This window comes from Drosophila hydei, unplaced genomic scaffold, assembly GCF_003285905.1.
Source record: "Drosophila hydei strain 15085-1641.00,03,60 unplaced genomic scaffold, DhydRS2 tig00000063-arrow-pilon, whole genome shotgun sequence".
Classification (NCBI taxonomy): Eukaryota; Metazoa; Arthropoda; class Insecta; order Diptera; family Drosophilidae; genus Drosophila; species Drosophila hydei.
In genome coordinates, this window is record NW_022045657.1 from 7081671 (window position 1) to 7103383 (window position 21713).

The window sequence follows — 21713 nt, forward strand, 5'->3', positions numbered from 1 at the left end:
CAATACATTCACTGTTGGCGTAATTCAAAGCTAACGATGTGTAAATACTTGATAGCTTAAAGTGCACAAGAGGCAGCAAAGGCAGCGGCATCGGCATAAGCTGTTGCATTGCAAGCTAAAACCACAATTATGACTACTGGGTGGAACCACAAACTCTGCCTACTATCTATCCAACTGGCCATGCCTAGCCTCGCCTCGCCTCGCTCACTCGACTTCAGCTTACAATTACTTAGGTAGAGAGTAGAATGATGCCCACGGCTATGATTTGGTCCTGTTGCAGCAGCAATGCTAGCAAATTGCATGCTTCTTTGGTACACAAATGAGACACATTGTAGCCGAAGCACGGCTGTATTGGACCATTGGTCTTGGGTTGGCCAACGACCACAGACGCGCACACACACACACACAGCTGCATGCACGCATTTACTACGACAATTACCCTGCAGCAATTTACTTGAATTAACACTCTGGCCAAGCGCGCAGTCAACTTTTATAACTTCTTTTTCAGTCCATGTCCCAAGCACAACAGGAACAAGTAGCAGAATTCTATTGGGCAGAGGCCGACTTGTAGATGAGCTGCTTTTCTGCTTAAGAATATATATGCAAATACAACAGCCTGAGCTCAATTTGTAATACTTTAAATAAATTAAATTAAATATTGTTTATGCTACTGATAGGCGGATATTTCTAGATGATCTCAAATTATGCATACTTTACGGGTGCATCCTTCTGGCTGTTTCGAGATGTTGCACAAAAACAACATACCCTGCACATAGGGTACAGAAAATGCATAAATTTATTATCGACACAGCGACGATAACGACCACAGAGACGACCTTGAGCCGGAGCTGACTACGTGCTAGCCCCAGGCCCAGACCCAGTCCCAGGTCCGGTCGCAGTGTTGTAACTAGCCGGCTGCTTGGGCGTCAGCTTCATCAGGTTGCAAGACGATAAATTATCAAATGACTGCCTAGCCAGGGCAATTAGGTCGCTTTTTATTGTTTGACCATCTTGCGACTGTTGTTGGGGCCACAATTATAATGAGCCAAAGCTCCAGTTGCAGCTGTGGCAGGCGAAAATTGAATTAAATGCAGGCGCTTCCATCTCTGCGAGCTTTAAACTTTCAGCTCGCTCTGCTGGGGGCTATCAGATTTACTATTTATAAGTCGGTGGATGTATATGATTGGGAACATTCATTCGTTATAAGTGCAAGCCCATTAAGTTGCGGACCATTAAAAACCTATACAGCCTCAAGGGCGTAACGCCTGGTCCTAATCTATGCGTAAACGCCCTTTAAACTTTAGGCACGCCCCGAACATTGCGTGATTTAATGAGTTTTGCACTCAACTTAACATATATATGTCGACTGATTTATGCCTAATGACTAGGCCGCAGCGGGTATAAATACAAAACTAAATTGCTCGAAATAACGAAAGTTTTGGGACAACTTTAAGCCGCAGCAACAGCTACAGAGCCCAGGCGCTGGGGTGAGGGAATCACATCAAGTGAGCAAAACAGATTTGTCACAAAACCGCAACAGCCAGTAAATCAGCATAAAGGGCGAGTGCAAGTCAAAACATTTTAGAAATTATGACCCGCTCAAAGGACAACCGCAAAGAGCGGGCGCCAGAAGTATGATGTTGGTGGTGGCGGCACTATCAACGATAATTGTCAGTGGCTGTGGGTGGCTAGCCAGGCCAACAAGCGTTGCCAAAAACCAAACCAAAAAGATGCGCCGCACACACACAAAGTTGGAGTCGGCTCTGCAAGGAGCACAATTTTATAAGTGCAATAATTGCTGCATGCGTATGTGTGTGGGTGTGGGTGTGTGGGTGCATGTGTGCATATTGCTGCAGCATATATGCATCAGAATGTAAGTAGGAATGCACAAAGATGCAAATCAGTCAGACAATGGGCCAGACAATTGTGCAGAGGAACGGACTTGCCGCAACGCTGCCAACATAAATAAGTTGTATGGCTCAGCCGGCGCTTGCACAAGCCAGCCGGCAGCTTAACCCTTAACCCCTCCCACCTCTCAGCCGCTGCCGACGATCAGCACAAAACGAGCCACATCGTATTCATAACAACAACAGCAGCCTCCAGTTGGCCGTTTCAGTAGAAGGTCTGCATAAGCGCTTGAGCAGAATGCGACTCGCTGCTGCATTGTACTGTACATCAACCAAGTGGGGATGTGCTGGAGCTCGGGAGTATAACAAACAGCTTGTTGTTCTTGTTGTTGCTGTTTTCTTCTGCCAGCTCACTTGAGTAGACAGTGTACCAGCCACTGACACTTCCGTTTGGGCATTGTTTTTGCATTTTTGGACTGAATAAGAATGTGTGCACTTATGTATGCATATATGTATGTAAGCATGTATGTATATGTACACACAGACACACGCTCATTCATGAATAGTCATAGGGAAACTCTTGTGGTATGCCGTATCGTCCGAAAAACAAAGCAATTAAAAGCTTTAACTTAGACCTGAGGATAAGTTGTAAATACTTCATGGATTATTTATGGCTGGTCATCTTGATGCTTATTAAATAGTTGCATTTTGAATTTATTCTCTGTGCGTAGCACAACAAAATAGCACACTTAACAATAATTTAAGGCTTTTCACACAATTTTCAATCTTTGTCGTTTATCTGGTATTTACATATGAAATAAGTTCTGTTTTCTCAGCTGTTGTTACATTTTGCACAATTTTCTCTGCTGCAATAATACAATTTATAACTTAAATGAAATTAAAGATCAAGAATTTAGACAGCTTAGAGCATTAAAATAAGTCGAAGGAGCCAACGAAAGGTAAATTAAATCTTTTCATTTCAGAAATGAAATAATAAAATAAAATTGTTAAGACCGAAGAAGATTGCAAGAGGATGCTTAATGAGACTTTTTTCTTAAGAAAGAGTAAAAAATCTTGATTAATAAATGCTTTGCATTCATGCAACTGACAATATTAAGCCCATAACTTAGCAGTTTTCAATTAAAGGAAAGAAGAAAATAGCCGCGCTGCGATTTAATTACGAATAAAAGTCTAATATTCACTTCATTCTATACATCTTTGTAAATGTAATGGGCTTTTGTAATGCAATTTCAATATATATAACGGGAAAAAATGTAATCAAGCTTAAGTTTAATTAGAAATGCAGTCAATAGAGCGATTTCCCTTCTTAGATCTTCGTATATTCCAAACAATAATACAAAAATTTGAATTAAGTCCATTGAAGCACACTGAAGTTATCAGAGAATATTGACAAAGCTGCGTCATCAATGAACACCAAGTTAAGTAATTTTCTGTTAGTCAGGGCAGACATATTTCTGTTCTTCAAGTTTGGTTAGAGTAAATTTAAATAGGGTAACTTCATTGTGAGCTAATTAAAGTAGTGTATTCAAATAAACCCACATATTTCTCACAATTTGTAAGCAACTGCATCAAAATTGATTTTAAAAACACAGTTAAGTAATAAATATGGTTTTTATTAATTTATAATTGATAAAAATTGATAATTTGTTATTGATAAAAAGAAAAACTATTTGCATATAGTAGATATCACATAGATAGATGCTCACACTATGAATTGCATTCATGTCCAGATGGTGTACATTTTCGCTGGCTACTTATTGCAGTTCTTTGCTTAGACCATGACTAGCGCCGGGTCATGTGCTTTGTAGGCGTGGTAGTAAGACTTCTTCGAAAGTTGCCAACCAAATGAGCTATGGGTTTTCGATAGAGTTACCATTGGGCGTAATAAACTGCTAGAGCGACAGGTCACTAAGGCGAATGTCAACCTAAATACGCATAGCAAAGGATTCAGCAAACGTGGAAAATGGAAGTTGCGGGTATAATATTTTTTTCCAAATATGGAACAGAGAGAATTTATTTATAAAAATATATACATATATAAATATATATATACATAAAAAAATATATAAATGTACGGATCATTTCTAAAATAAGTTCCAGTAATTATCAAGAAAGTTAAAAAATAAATAAATAATTAATTACTTTTTAACATCTTAATGCCAATCCAATGTTAAATGAAAGCAAGAAACCCTATCTAGTGATAGCCCACACTCCTCTAAATCATTTCAAGCAGCCTCTATTGCCGCATCTTGCAAATGACAGGGCGTTTCAAGCATGTGAAGGATATAGAGTTGGTAGGATGTGTTCGTCGTCAGGCTACTTATACGTTGGCAAAACGTTCTGTCATCTTGACAACGCATACAAACGTTGTTTTGCCTTTGTCTTACAGCAATAAGGCGAATGAAAGCAAAAAGCCAACATGAGCTAAGAGAGATGTATGTTGCTGAAACTGCGTTGAAAAATGTGTTAACGAAACGATCAAAACGCCGGAGCAATGTGCTTGAGCAATAATACCAAGAGCACCAACACAGACAAAAGAAAATGTATTTGAGTGAAATTCTTATCAAATGCAGTTTACGAGCTTGTTGACATTTTCACGCATGAAATAAGTGGGGAAACTAATGTAGTTGGGCAAATAAACTTATGCTTTACCAGGAAAATTATGTTTGAAAATATAGTAATTGAATTGAAAGAGAATTGCACAAGAGTCATGCAAAAGTAAATGATTTAAAATTGTCGCAAGCAAATGTAACTTTCCAATTTACAAACATAAATATGCATGTGTCTATAGTGCGCGTGTGGGTGTGTCAATATCAAATTTTTATGTCCAGACGAAGCATAAAATTTTTAAAGCCACTTTGATTTACTATAAGGGATAGGCTCCTCATCCAATCTTATGAAATTGCGTATGAAATATTTATGATTGCAAAACAGGAATAAAAAAACAACAAGTTAGTCCTTGCCTGACCCGACAATTTCTGACTGCCTGTCTGGCTGTCACATGCCGCTACCCCTCTTAACCAGAGCCCCTTTCTGCACATATACATTCATTCATACAACCATTGAGAGCTGTCGCATAACTGGCAACATATTTTACCCCAATCACATACTTTTGTGGCCTGAATTCCACAAAAAGGTGTGCGACAGAGTCCAGCGTTTCCATGCGGCTGCCTTCGAGTGACCGACGGCATTACATAAGTTCTTTTATGCCGAGGGTGCAATTGGCAATTGGTTTTGAGCAGTACCCTCACAGTTGATAGTTGAGCTCTACTTGCGGAATGTGTTAGAGAGCTCAAAACGTGAAAGAAATCAACAACTAGCCTAATTTATAAAAACATATTTGCAATATTTAATATATATATATATTTTAAGTATTGATCAACTCACATAAGATATATAAATACATATATATTGCAGAATATTTTCCGCACTTGAAATGTTTCAACTGTCGTTTTGATTTTTATATTTTTCTTAAACTCTTTACTTGCCCACTTTCTGCCTTGCTCTTGGCTCCTTACGGGATAATCTCGGCTTCTACATAGCTGTGATTATAAAAGGTTGCATACTTCGGTGCACTGGCATGCTGGCAATGCCAGAAATATGCACGTCCCATTGGATGTGTGTATGTGTCGTTTAGCCAACTGTCTGGCCAAGCTTAGGGCATTTTCGTATTTCAATTTTTCGTCTTTTGGGCACAACACAGCTGCCAAGCCAAACAAGCTAGTCAAAAAGTACGACATTTTTTCGACTGCATGGGTTTTGCAATAAACGTAATTACAATGCCAACTTGGGTGGGTCACAGTGTGTGATTGTGTGGAGCACTGTCGATATGTCCAACAGTTTGGTTCATCGACAAACAAAAGTTGGCCAATTAGATTTGTCACCTCAACCAACTGGTTTCTATGCCCATATTATCAAGGCTTTGACTATTTACAATACTGAGCTGTCAACTGATGTAATACTCTAGTGTCTTATGTTTAAGAATTTAGTAAAACTTTTGAAACATTTAGTTGGTTATCTCACAGAGGCACTTAAAGCAATTAGTTTGCCATTTGGTAGACAATCACACTATGCACTTAAACTGGATCGTGTTGCAAGGTTTGACATAAAACAAAAAATACTCAACTATTTTTTGGCAATGTTTACGTCTAATTTATTCAAGTTACAGTTAAATGAAATAGCAAAGTTTATTCATTGTATGAAATATACTTGTCTGTATTATAATATAATGTGTCTATTGTTTCAACTTTTGAAAACACCTTTAATCTCGGGGTATATTCTTGCACCTAAAAGTTATTTGATTCTCATCAAATTAACTGCAAGTGCAACAATTTAACGCACAAATACTCTGAGCTGCAATTAGTTTGAGTAAAGTGTTCGACTTATCACATTAATAGTAAGTTATTTACGATTTAATTGAGAGAATGACTGAGACAGCGGAGACAACACCAGATATTTACCAGCTGCTCTTGCACAAATTCAATTAAAATCGTTTGTTGTGAAGCCAAACCAAAATCAATTCTGTGATATGTATCTAAGGCAACAGCCCAACCTGTAGCCGAGACCGAGGCTAAAACCACAGTTGAAATTCTTGGCCAGGATTCCAATAACTTAATTGGAAAAACGCATCAAAGCCGCTTTCAAGGGTTTGTGCCACGCAGCCCTAGCCGCGAGGCACACTTAAGAAAGAGCCGGCGAAGGTTTAAAACTTGGAATTGTTCTACGGACTTTTGAATTTAAGGCAGCAACAATAAGTGTGGGCAACTGTCAATGCGGCCATCTGCTGCCCAAGACAGTCAGCTCTGGCCCAGCGGCAAATTTCTAAATTAAAGCTATTTTTAACGGATCCGCTGCAAGCGCGTGGGTGTCGTGTGTGTGTGTGTGTGAGCGTGTGTGTATGTGTTTGTGGCGGCCTAAATCAAATTGCAAATGGCAAAAGAGTTAAGTCAGAATAGGCGTAAACAGATTGCCCGCTTTGTTGACCGAACTGCTCTTAGTGCTCAGCGCTCAGTTGAGTTACTCGGTTTAGGCTTTCAGCTCTGTTGCAAGCTCGCCGCAACACGGAAGTCGCGTTTGTTGCCACAGAGCGCATCCTGCCTTTGGTTTTGCCGCTGCCAGCTACTGCCACTCGAATTTTGAATTACGCGCCACTGTCAGGATGCACCCCATCGCTCCGCGCTCTCCTTCTGCTACGCTCCCTTGGCCTCCTCGTGTTTAGCCGCATCCTGACTGCTTTTGAAAGTTTTATGCGGCGCACTCTCGCAACAGCACAACTTTGCAACTGTACATAAATTTAATTTCATTTTATGAGCAGTCCCAAAATCTTTGGCAGCTCATACACACCAGCAAACACATACACACGCACATACAGTCACAATAAAATCTATGCCCAGCTAATGCAATTTTATTTCTCGCCTTGCTATTTTTACAGTGCACTTGCAGCAGTCCAGTTGCCCCCTTATCCGCCTGCCACGCCTTCGGTGCCAGGAAACTGTTTTGGTGAGTTAAGTATGAATTATGTTGTTTTAGTGCACGGGCCTGAGTTTGAAAACTTATTGAAATATGCTGGCAGGAGGCTGCCAGTAGTGCGCACTGCAAACTTGTGTCCTTTTAGGCTTAATTGAAAGTTGCAGGGGGCCAAAATGTTGCCCATAAGGCAGTATGGCCGATGCCAGAGCAAAGTTTCTGAAAGGCGCGCCTTCTTTTCGGCCGGCAGGCAGTAAATTACCAACAGCTGTTTTGCCTTCTGAGTAGTTGCATTCACCGCCAGCTGCCCACCTTTGTAACCAAGTCCTTGGCCAAGAAACTTTGCTGGCGCTGCAGTTGTGGCAGACAATTCGATTGGCATTGATCAAGTTGTGGTAAATGACATATCGAGTCTTTCGCTTAGCAAATGTTTTGCTTTGTTTTTGCCACTATATCAACAACAAACCGAACCACGCACAACTTTTCACGCACAACACATTTTTGGTTGAAAACAAGCAATAGAAGGGAACAACAAGAATCTTTTGCAGCTGCTCATAAAAATGACAGAGACTACTCCGGGCTCCCCCACTCCACTCCAACCCCAACTGCAGTTGCAGTTGCGGCTGCAATTTGTTATTTGATTTTTTTTCTATGGCCATGCAAAACTTTAGCTTTGAAATGACAGCAGTAGCAGCAGAGGAAGTTCCTCCGACTTGAAAGAGCACAACAAAGTGCTCTTTGGCTGTTGGGTGGGTGAGGTTGGTTGACTGGCACCACCGCGGAAATAGCTTGAAGTTGTCAGCTGCGCAATGATGCACATTAAGTGTCAAGTGTCAGACGCTGCCAAAAAGTTGTTGACAACAACAACAAGCAGCACTGGCATCAACCGCAAGAGAAGTACTGACAACTGACGCCGCTGTCAATGGGAACGAGCAATACATTGCCTTAGAACGAACTTAGAGCGAACGAACGCCTGCTATATTATTTATTTATTTTGTTTAGCTTCTCGACCATTTTTGCCAATTTTCAAACGCCTTTGTGTAAACAAATCTAGAGTCAAGCAATTTCTGGTTATTTTTAGGGCAAACACAATAACAGTATCCAATGGTTGGGCGAGGCGACAAAGACGAAAAAGTCGTCGCCATACTCAATATTTATTTGCGTTTCCATTTTCGCTACCTAAACTCACGGAGCACCCCTCGCCTTGCCCTGCCCAGCCCGGCTACTGGCTGTTTGCACCGTCTGCGCCGTCTGCTGCCTCCTGCAGCGGGCGATATCCCATGGAGTTTTCAATTCCAGCTCAAGTACGTGCCTTGCTTGATTTGCAATCCTTTGAAGTCGCTTGCCAGTTGGCTGGCATATATATCTAAATGTATGTTTATATATATATATATATATATATATATATATATATATATATATATGTGTATATATATGGTTAACGGGATTGGAATCGGGAAACGGTTAGGTAGAATAGCAGTGATATTTTGATGCATGTTTGTCAAATTGTGATATGTTACTGGCATTTGTTTGCGTTGCAACTAAAGTTGCATTTTGATATTCTTATTCGTGCTGCGTATGCAGAACATAACCATAACGAGTTCGACTTTCCACTTCTCGGCATGTTGCATGCATAATTGAAAATAAATTTATCTCTGCCTGCCCTCGGCAAACATTTGCCGACTCGTACGCTGCAGCGCTTTCAATTGAAAAGATTTAAGATCAACAAGTCACTGGTAAACACGGAAACCAACGACATCGCAGAACTGGCCAAATACTTTACTTATTTGCATATAAAACATGTGAGAAAATGCACTGGCATACGTTCTACACTCAGACTGAGACGTTCTACTCTTGACGGACTGGCAGAGCTGTTAAAGAATATCCAATAGAAACTCTTGTCTATGTCTACCATATTTTCTATTTAAAAATATAAAAACTGGACATACTAAAATAGAAACAGAAAGAAGTAACGAATTGAAGTATAAATAACTAATAAATAAATTTTAAATGTGACAGGAAATTTGTGTATATATTAATTTCAATTAATATTGACTCAAACGACTTTGTGTAGAAACATATGTAGTATAAATTAAGAAAAAAATCCAAATAAATAGAACATATAAAGAAGAAAAAACTTTTTGAATATAAATTTGATTGAATTGTAATAAAATATTGCCCACAAGCAAAATATAAATAAAATTTTTTACTAACCAGCATTATCGACATGCAAAAACAGGCTAAAACTCATTTTGGAATAACTAACAACTGACACAGAGTTTTAAACAGTTCAGTCCAGCACAGCATCAAACTCTATGAACTCATACCTTTATCATGTATACAAGTACATGAATTGATAAAGTATAAAAAAGATTGAACATGCCAGCTTTAAAGCAAGCAGGTTTGACAATTGAAAACCAGCTGAAAAACTAAAATGCCAGTTGACTTTTTGTCCACGTGGATGTTGTTGCGCGACTCGCTAGCGGGAGAATTTGCAATTTTTGTGCAAATTATGCCCACAGGAAAAACGAAACCCAGACACATGGCTCAAAGGACCCAAACAGCCCGCAACGGAAAACGGCCAACATACGTTAAAACATTACGTATACGTCGTATCAATTTTAAGCTTATAATGTACAAAAGCCACTGCCCCACTTTAATCACACGAAAATAAACAATGGCTGACAACAATACATAGAAAACTCTACAAACGCCAGCGAAACATTAGCATTTCAAAATATTTAAAAATAAAATTTATAACCTTGCATCAATGGAGCAGTCAAATAATTATAATTGCAAAAATTATGCACATGAAATCCAAATAAACATTAAAATAATATTTCCATACGCATTGATGTGTTTGCCTACAGACAGTATACTGGGTGTGGTCCAAATAGCGTAGTGCTAAATTAACAAAATGTATCAATCATTCAACAAACTTTAGGTTATTAATAAAAAATTTTAACAATTTAAAATATACATTAATGTGAAAAGATTCTAATAACAAGTAACAGCTTAGTTGCCCACCTGGCAAACACTCTCTAAACACTCACAGTTCTAACCCATATTAAAGTATTTTATAAGGTCTGCCATGCCTTCGTCTGCATCTTACTTACCTTTCGACAAAACCGAAGTCTAATTTCGAATAAGTTATATGTGGAGATTTCTTTTAATTGCAAGCATCAACTTACGAAACTACCCTCGCTACGGTTACAAACATAAAATGTTGTATGGTTTGATATTTGCTGATCTCATTGTTGGCGTTGTTGTTATTGCTGCTGTTGTCATTTTTAAGCCAATTTCCGTTCATTTTGACGCATCTGCTGGGCACACGCACGTAAATACACACATACACACTCTATATGTATTCACTCATTTGGCCAGGTCTTTTGTTTTTCGGTTGTGCTTGTGGCCACTGCTGTTGCTGTTGCTGTTGTTATTGCATTTGTTGTGGTTATTGCAGTACCCGCGGTTAGTCCGTTCAACTGCACAGCTGTTGTCCTCTCACATTCATAGATACAATATACCCTTTTGCGCAAACAGACTCATGCAAGCATGCGCTTGTGCATGTATGAATGGTAAATACTGTATGTTTAAACCAAAATACCAGCTAAATAAACAAAAATACTTTGATTAATATTTTAGAGATTGATATGAGAAAAAATTAACCGATTTTAGAATTATTAGTAATAAATATGTATCTCATTTTGAATATAATTTATTATGATGATTTTCAAAATATGTAGGATATTATGTAGAGAAAGTTTCACTTGATACCTATTTGCCAGAATCGTTAATTAATTAACTATTATCTCCATAGTGTGCAGTACAGCATTTCTATCACTTTCAGTACTCACTCAGCATATGACATTAATGGGTCTCGTTCAAATCTTATGAAAATCAAACAAAACCTTATTTCGTATAACTCTCGGTTCTTCTTAGTTCCTAAAAGCGGAGGCATAGCTATGAGCAAAAGGATGCACGATTCATTGCTGTTGAGCACGTTCCACATTAATTAAATATTACTTGATTCACATTAGTTATTTGCTTAAGATAATTTTTATAAGTGCAACATATTTTCACATCAGTTGGATGCACACCCAATTCATACAATCATTTAACTGACATGGATGTCAGCAAACAGATCTGTGTTTGGTTTTCATGACAATTAAGCGAAAATTAAAGTTGCAAATTCAATAACCAAATCCCATTTTATCAGAAGCCACAATTACTCAAAAGGAAATTAATGAAGCTGATTGTGTCATCAGAATTGAATACGTAATGTTTGAAGGTCGACGGTTGGTCGACCTTAGAATTCCCTGTGAAAAACACAGTTGCAAAGTTCTAAGTATTTATTTAGTCCATTTATGTTTCCATTTAATTTTGTTTAATACGCAGAGTTGTAATGTATACCTTGTTATTAGTTAGGGTATAACTATAAGTAAATAGAATTTATTCTACACGATTGCGCTTTATAAAATGTTTACACAGCTTAGTTGGTGAACGACTGCGATAGAAACACCTAAAGCAGAGAGTGACAAAGATGGAATTGTTGGCGCCATGTTATTTTGTTATTATTTATTGAAGCGTTATTTGCCTGCGTGAGAGTAACGAAAGCAAATTGTTTGGATGCAGCACACCTCACACCTCGCACCACCCACATCTCGCACAGCTAGTCGAGCTGCCAATTGTTATTTCAGCAGCAGCGAAAAACTTTGCCGGTTTCCCTTATTTTTGATTTTGTTTTTGGCAACAGTCAGCCATGAATACATTCATAGCGACATCGGGACACACGCGTATGCCAGACGAATTTCCACTAAACAAGCTACAACAGTTATTGTGAATATAAATGGTGTATGTATGCCGAAGACCAAAGCTTTATGTAGAAATAAATAATGATGCAAAGTCATAGAAACTTATTCAATTGGACTAACAGTTCGATGTTCTTATAGCAAACAAATTTCTTAGATATTTTAAGAAAAAGAATCAAATTTCCACGTAATAAAAATAGTTTTGAAATATTTCACGTTCATAATTTTTATTTATTTCATTCAGTTGGAAAAAATGACACAGACAAGTCATAAAAGGAAAGTCTAAAAATATATCAGATAATTGAGAATTCTTTTAATTTAAACTGCAAATTTATTGAATTCAAAAGCCGTGTATGCAAATCAAAATTTTATTTTGCACAATTTTTTTATTTTTTAAATACGTTTATAAAATATTTGATTTTTCAGGGCGGCGCAGCAAACATTAGTTCCAGCACAATTCTTTATGTTAAAATTTAATATATGAACAAATGAGTATAAACGGCGCCATGTTAGAGCCACCCACTCACACACACACACGCGCATGCACAAACACACGCGCGCGTTCATGTACTTTGAATGCATATAGTTACATTCAGTAGATGCAGCAGTTCGCTGGTCATTTGTTTACTGTTCGTGGCTCGTTTACGCCTCAGGACATGGCCAGGGCTGTATGCATTGTCAACATGTTGTTCGGATTGCATAGTTGTTGGGTGAAATGGGGCTGCATATGCCGCTGTTTGCCAGATAACCATTATAATAAAGCGATATTTTTCAAACGCGCCACGAGTGCGTATACAGAACGGCAATATCTGGGCAGGTGGGTGTATTTGTGTGCTCACTGCACATCGTTCGACATTATGATACGGTGACATCAAATGATGACGCTGACAACGACATATTGGGCTGCCATGAAATTGTCAGCTTTGGTAAGCTGGGCGCTACGGAAAGAAAAAATACGATTGGCTGACCAGTCAAGTTTTTAATGAGCTCGACTTACGTGGCCGTAATTAAAAACTGTAGGCGTGGCAGTGATGTTTGTTTGCGCTTGCAACTGCCTTTTACAGCTTGATATTAAAAGTTGCCAACGATAGGGCCAAAGGAATTTCATTAGTGCGCCAGATGGGCGTGATCAACGGTTGACTATCAGAGCAACAAGGGCCAAAATATACATAGCAAAGAATATGGCAAAAGTTTTGTTGTTATTTCCTATTGTTGTTGTTATATATGTTGTAGTTGTTGTACACATGTGTGATTTATTAGCCCCTATTTGCGTTCAAGTTGCCCGCTTAAAGCGAAGTCGACCCACAACAGCTGCTGGCAACTTATTATACGTCCTATATATATATATATATATATATATATATATATATATATATATATATATATATATATATATGTGTGTATATATGAGTGTAAGTGTGTGTATAAAATTAATAATCCATAATGAGACGAAGAAGTGAATGTGCTTTTGATTGAGCTGCTCAGGAGAAAAGCAGTCTGTATATATAGACAAATAAGATTGTACATATGATGGATAAAAGATATAGTTGACGTCATTCTATATGGTTGGTTGTCTTGGACGTTAATCTCTGTGAAGCGGAAATTTGTACCTCGATTGAGCTATTTATATGCGACACTGCTTCGATAGCTTAATTACAGCAGAGGCGGAAAGCCCAATCTAAAAGTGAAGTCACAGAAAATAAATATTTGTTAAATGTTTAAATAATTCATGTGTCAAAGACATCAATAACAAAATGCAAAATACCAAATATTCAAATCAACAACAAATGGAAGCAAAAGAAAATCATTTATATTACAATATTGCATTTACGCAGGTAAAGCGAGGTCGAGCTGTGCAAACTCATATCAATGCTCTGTGAGATGAAAATAAATAAACGAGAATCGTTGCCTGCTTATGAGCGCGTATTTAATATGCAACTTTTTGGTGCACGGGGCAATACATATTAAAATACTGCTGACAAGTGCTGCCAGAGCAACCGGCGCACATGTTTAACAAGCCTTATTGCCTTGTATTTCATTTTTATGATGACTTTCGTCCCGACTCCATCCCCAACGGCAGCAAAAATGTTTATTTGGCGTGTTGCAGCAACACAAATAATTGTCGTGCAGCATGTGGCATTTGCGTGTGCGTGTGCGTGTGCTTTTGCGTATGCGTGTGTGAGTGCGTGGCGATGTGCTGAATTTTATTTATGATTATGTGCGCTCTGTCTTTATAGCCGTGAAGCGCCATCGCACAAACGCTTGCATACATCACATATTGCCGCCATGTCTTCAATTGTATGCAAATATTTCGTCAGCTGCCACTCGGTTATTAATATTAGTCATACACACATGGCCTGACGAGCTATTGAAAAAAGGAAAACTAATTGCCATTTGTGCCAGGCTCGCAGCTAAAACGTTGGCCACCAAAAAAATGATGTTCGTCCCATTTTTCGTGGAGCTGATGACAAAACTTTAACCGCTGTCCCAGTCAAATGAAAACGGCGCCAGCTGCAAGCACAAATAAAGAGAAGGCACATCGTGTCTATGTAGTGCTTTGTATATCCTGCTATAGATGGTTGTATTCTGATGCATTCAATTCGTTGGCGTGGCTCGTGTCTATGGGAGCGTAAAGTCCATTAACATGAAAGACAAACAAACAAGGCACAGTTGAACGTCGAATTTTAGACACTTCATAAACAACATCGAAACAGAAAAGAAAAAGAAAAAAATGTGAGAATGAATTCAAATTGAACTACAGTTTGTGGAAAAACATGTGCCCACAGTTCTCACTGAATTTTTAGCACTAGCAATTTGAAATTTACCGAAAGCCACGAAACTGCCATGAGCTGATCAGCCTCGATGTCAATTTGTTATCTATGATAACCCAAGACAATTTCCTTTTGAGACGTTTAAAGTGTAACTTAATCAACTAAAGCTCGAAGACAAATTGTTTATTATCCTTTCGTCCTTGTAGCCTTGCGTCTTGTTTCCTAATTGAATGGGCTCGTGCAAATAGTGAGAAAATAGACAATTATTGTTAACAACATTGGTCACGCCGTTAAGCCAATCAACTGTATCAACAACACGAATACGCCATGTATGCCAAACACACGCACACCTACAATATTTTTCGTATATTTGAGTTTAACATTTGTGCAGAGAGCAAGCATTACAAACAATATCTGTTGACCGGACGGGTCGTCTGGTCTAACTGTTTGGGCTGGTTCAACTATTTTGTATTCAATATAATAGCATCAGCAACAACACACACACGCACACTCACAGGCAGGGAAAAACCAAATATTTAATGAAGAGAAATAATTTCTAATAAGATTTTGCCTCAATTGAAAACGGATATTATAGTCGAAACTATGTAAACAACAAAAGTGCAATATGCGTTTGTGGCAGTGTGTGTGGGTGCGTGTGTGTGTATCTGCTTTTATTGCTTTCGAAAACTATGTTCACATCTACATATTTACTAAAGGGAAACAGAAAACAGTTCCATAGTTGAAATGTATGCAGTAGATTATTTCGATTGGATTACAAGTAAATTTTGTTAATTAAAAATAGCAAAGTAATAAAAATGTTTTTTATTCAATTGTTTGCTAATTATTTGCAGTTCACTTGAACTTCACTGAACTCTTGTAGAAAATGTGATTTCGTTCTGCTAAAAATACAATATGCGTGCTAAAAGTAAACAGACAACTTAAATTAAACTAACAAAGCTCAGAAGAAATACAAGAATTGACAACCAAATTTTATCTAGTTAACAATAAAGTGGGCGTGACCGGCTGACAGTAAGCGGGCAAACATTTGATAGACTCTGCACAGCAAACTTAAACCGAGTCTCTACTTAAAGCAACATACACAGTCTGTGTATGTGTGTGTGTTCATTTCACACCTCAAGGGTGCTGAAATATGGCAACAAAAAACAGTGCATTCAGCCCAACTCATTCTTTGCTCAGCCGTCTGACAGACAGTTGCGTGCAAATTTCAACAGAGCAACTGGAACGTGTTGCTGCGGGCCATTCGTGCCTGAAAAGTTTTCTAAACATAACTGCAAGATCTGAGCTGTTTTTCCTGTACTCGTCGACTCTTCGCCACCCTGGACCATATTGCATTTTCACTTGGCTCCACATTGTTGTTTCTGCGACTGTTTTTTTTCTTCTTATCATCATCAGGACCAAGGCAGATTGCGCACGTGCTTACCATCCAATGTTGTCCAAACTCCAGATACCCTTTAAATATAAACATTGTTACTTGCTTCTAGAATTAAACAATTTGTTTTAGCATTTGAATTATTATAAATTTGTGAGTTTTTCAGTAATATTATGTCTGAATAACTTTCACTTGGCTTACTTTAGAAATGCAATAACTGACTCGTTATTAAAGTGCAAATATTAAACCTAATAGCATTTGCGGAATTGTTGTATATGAATATGAAGCTCAGCTGTTATACTAATATTTCAAGATTGCTTCAGCCAAGTCAATCCACCTTCTGATCTGCACACAACAAACACCTCTCTAAGAACTTCCAACAAGTTTGACTAGTTTTTGTCTGGAAATATAATCAACTTACATAATTGAGAGCATTTGATTGTAGTCAACAAAATCTGTCACGTCATATAACTTTGTCCTTCCTGCAAGACAATTCATAAACGTAAGCCTCAACACATACTCCAAGAATAACAATAACAACAACAACAACAATGACAACAGCAACAAAGAAAAATATATCCGCTACGTGCAGTGAGTTTGTAAAAACAACAACAACGACTAACAAATAAACAAACAGAAAATATGCCTGTTTATTATTGTGTAAATCGGCACAGCAAACATTTTGTATGACCCTGACAAATCAGTTTTCTCTATTTATATAATAAGCATCGAAAAGCTCAGCACACTGTGACTCAAATGAAAAGTTAAGCGTGGGCATGGAGCGTCGATTGATTGCGCACAGTAGGGAGGCTGAGGCTGAGGCTGATGGCAACCAGAAGTCGACTCAAAAAATAGAAGCCCTACAAATTTATAGCAATTGGCTTGGCTGCGAATCATCATGCCATGCAAAGCGCCCACACATACACCCGAAAAAATTCCCGTGCTTTTAGCTCCTGGCTCTCATGACACACCTATGTGACGGTACATAGGACAAAGAGCGAAAATGTCGATCGATTTTGTGAGCTTCCTGTTTCGACAACGACACGGCATTTATAAAAATCATACGCACTGTTGTACCAGCAGCACACGACAGACGGCAGACGGCAGACGTCACACGGCACACGGTACACAGCACACAGCACACAGCACACGGCACACGGCACACGGTACACGGCACACAGCAGTGTCAATATATTCTTATGGGCCGTCAGTAGACGAAGCCACCCGCACGTCTCCCGAATACGTAATGTCAATTTTGACAAAGAGCTGTCGCCTGCTGGCTTGTTGCTATTGCGTTGTTGCTGGCGTTGTTACAGCTGTTGCGGGGTGCATAAAAACAGGACACCATTTTATTTGTCCGGAGCTGTCATTAGCACGCCTAATCCACTTGGTTGCCGTGCGGCGAGCTGTGTAAGATTGGCAAACTAAACAAATCAAAAGAAGGACAGGACATGCCCATTTTGACTTGCTGTCTGCGGCGTATGAGTGATTGGTCCTAATTGAAGGTGACACAAGAAATACCTCATCACTTGGAAGTGCTTCCCACATAAATGCCGCTGAGCAAATTACGTTTTACTACGTTAACAAACGAATAGCAGATAAAACTATTAATTGAAATACGCTTGAAACACCCAGGGAATCGTTAGCAAGTCTGGCTAGAAACCTCGCAACTGTCTTAAAATTCAACAGTAAGATCCAATTTGTAGATAGCAGTCAGTTGCATGCTAGTCGGAGCAGCAAACGCCGCACACAATGAATATCATCTTACGAAGCATTTCAAAGTTTCAAATTGAAAACGCAAATGCAAGAAATGTTGCCAGAGCTGATGAACAAAGAACATTTAATCATATCTTCGAGGTTGGACTACTCGTCACACGCTGCAAATATAATTACCTTGCAATGGAGCCACTTAAATAATAATAACAATAATAAATGACAATTCAATAGAGTTCGAGAGAGGGACAAAATAAATATACCATTGAGAAGGAACATCACTTATAACAAATTTTCAGACAGAAAGGCAGGCATATTCAGAAGCAAGTGAAGTTTCTGCCGTAGTTACTCAGGTAACGTCTTAGGAGTGTCTGATACTGTGCTTTACACACATGCGCTCTGTTGAACGCACAAATTGCTAGATGTGGTAAGAGTTTGACAGTTCAACTTCAAATGACAATTGCCTGGGCGTGTGCACGTCTGTGTGTGCGTGTGGGGGCGTGGCAGCAAGGTGCTCGGCATTAAATTGGCCAATTTGAAAGTGGAGATACCCATAGTAGACAAGAAAATAGCTAACAGTCACGCCCACGCAGATGCCAGAATGCTTTGACTAAGCCATGGTATAAATTTAGCTGGGCAGAGGCGGCCCAGTTGACTTGGGTCATCCCTCATCACCGGAAAAGGTAAAAAACAGCGCTGTCAATCAGCGGCAACGAAACAAGCCAACAAACTGCCAACTAATTGGTTGAAATGCAGAACAGAAAAGTCGGCGCGGCGCAAAACAAAAAGTTAAAAGAAAACCAAAAATTTGCGCTGCCAAAAAGTTTTACGCTTATTACACCAAAGCCGCTACGAAACCCAAACAACGAAACAGAAATTCGAAACAAAAAAAAATATATAAAATAATAGCATCGTGATTCATTAGCAGAGAACGGCAAGTGAGCGAAGTCTATTGCATCGACACCGACAGTTGCCTTGGCTAATTTAAATTCCTTTGACGCCACCACCGAATGGCGTCTTATTAGACATAGACGGGCCTGACAGCTCTTTAAGCGCCTGAATGATTGACATCAAAAAGGTTCCTTTATAATTTATCCCAGAGTCAGCACCAGCAACAGAAACAGAGGCAACAGATAATTAAATAAATATATATAGATGTAAAAATATATTCTTCTGCAGCTCTAATTAAAAGTGTACATCATTAGCACAATTTTACGCTGATTTTATACATGTGGAACTCCGATAGTTCTGCGACTGCAATATATTGTAAGCTAAATAAAATATGTTGTAAAGAGCTTTAATCGTAAATTAGCATAAAATTGTCCTTAAATTTGTTATTCGTTAGTTCATTATTGATATTAAAACAAGATGAACGTTTTCAATTTTAGCAAAACAACAAAAATATTTATTAGAATTCAAAGAATTCTTAGTACCGAGTAATAAATAACTGACAAATAAGCACAAAGCCGCTTAGGACCTCATTTGCATGTTGTCTCGGTTACAACTCAAGAAAATTATATATTTTTAGATACATTTATATTTAAACAGGCTCTTAACAGTTTTAAGGGAAGCTTGAGAGAGGAAAAACGACCGAACAATATATATTGAAATGTTACCTTATCCTTTCCAATGCCAGCTAGAGCTGTCAGCTCAGCCATCTCAAGCGACAGCGTCGACTACGCAACAAATCTCACTAAATGCCAGGACAAAAGTAAATGAAATTGCACTAAATCTGCAGGGAATTTTCTACAGAAATATTCAACCTTTGGCAGTGCTCAAGTTTTGCCCGAAATTGGGTTAGCAATTGTGCCCAGCGACGTCTCCTCTGCCGCTCGCCCTTTGGTGGCCTCTAATCTTTAAAGGTACGAACAGGCCTAGGCCAAAGTGATAAACCGTTTCCACTGACATCGCATATAAATCTGCGACAAAGTTGCGTCTGCCAGACACACGGACAGCTCCAAATCGTGCCGGATTTGTCACTCCGAATCGCTGAAAATCTCGTGCGTTGTTTATTTGCTCCATGCCTACCCACCCCCACAGCCCAACACACTCGACCTTCATCCCATTTAGTTTAGCTCGTGAGTTTTGAAAATTTTGCACTGGCGAAAGCAAAAAAAAAAAACAAAATAAAAACATTCCGTCTCCGACTGAGTCGTAAATCTTCGAGTGGCTTATCTGCAACAAAGCTATGTGCTTTTTAATTCGCTGCAAAAAAATATGCAAGCAAAAAAATGTTAATGCTTATTTAAAATTAGGCACATGCTTAGCATGCTGAAGCCACGATGAGCGCCTTATGAATGCGAATATTATTTATAGAGGCAGCACAGACTTAAAAGATGAATGTCCAAATTAGTATAAAAAATTGTCCAACGAAGTGGGAGAGATTTGTGATAAATTATAACAGTTTAAGAACATATTTGGATATCTAAACTTGAAATCGATTTTCCTGCATTGTATATATGAAATAAATTAAAATAAAAATTAGTTGGAAATCTCGATTCAACTTCAGGCAAAATAAAAAATTTTTGAATAATTTAATATTAAATTTCATAATAATTGATAATTTACCATTTCGTATGAATTTCAAAAAACAATATAATTTGTTTTTCCGCTTTCGACCTTTATAACCATTTGGTGAAGTAAGACTTTTAACTATTTTGTAATTCATTCATTCATAAAACTAAGAAGCTTAAGGCAATTACAGTCAGACATAGACAACAGAAAAATTGAATCACCCTAATTAAGGTTCTGTCAATATTTCAGCAATATTTTTCTATAAATCGATGCAACAAAATAATATTGATATTTATATAAAATTATAATTAATTTATATTATAAATAGCTCTACTTGTTTTTAATTAAAAATGCAATTAAACTAGATAGGCGAACTTGTATATTTCATACTGGCCACAACAAAAGCCGTCATATGAATGTGTTCAAAAGTGGTTATACAAAAAGTGCTTATCAATATTTAGCGTGGCTTTTAGTAGGTCATTTATCATTAAGCACAGACACCCCAACACAATGCCACCGATGTGAACAAAGCGAAGTGGATTCGCTTATATACATATGTGCAAGTTGATAAACGAGATGCCACATAAAACATTTTGGCTTATTACCAACACGAGGCGGACTCCACATTTATATATACATATATATATATATATATATATATATATATATATATATATATATATACTATATGAATTCCGACAAAAGCCAAAAGGGTGATGAGATGGCAGGGCTACTAAAAATTTCAATTATTTTAGTTTGTAATTAGAAAAGATAATTAGCACAAAGCAAAAATAAATAAAACAAACGCAGCGCAATTTGATAAATTTGATCAGACTTTGACGCAATAAATAATTGTATGCAAATTTATTTAAATGCATATTTACCCGCGTAATTGCTGCAAATTTACGTTTCATTTAGCCGCATCGTCGCGACGATGGAGACAACCAAAGTGGAAAAAGGACACAGGTCACAGGACAGAGCCGAGCAAATGACCAAATGCCGGCAACGAAAAGGCGGCAAACAGATTATAACTCCCAGCTGACATTGTGGGCTTTATTATTTGGCCATTGAAAAGTGTAACGCTGCTTGGCTCGGCGACCCAAGTGGATTTTAATTTTTCAAAGTTAACCCGCAGCATGGGCGAACCTTTTTTTGTCTGGCCAGTGGGGCGTGGTTGCTG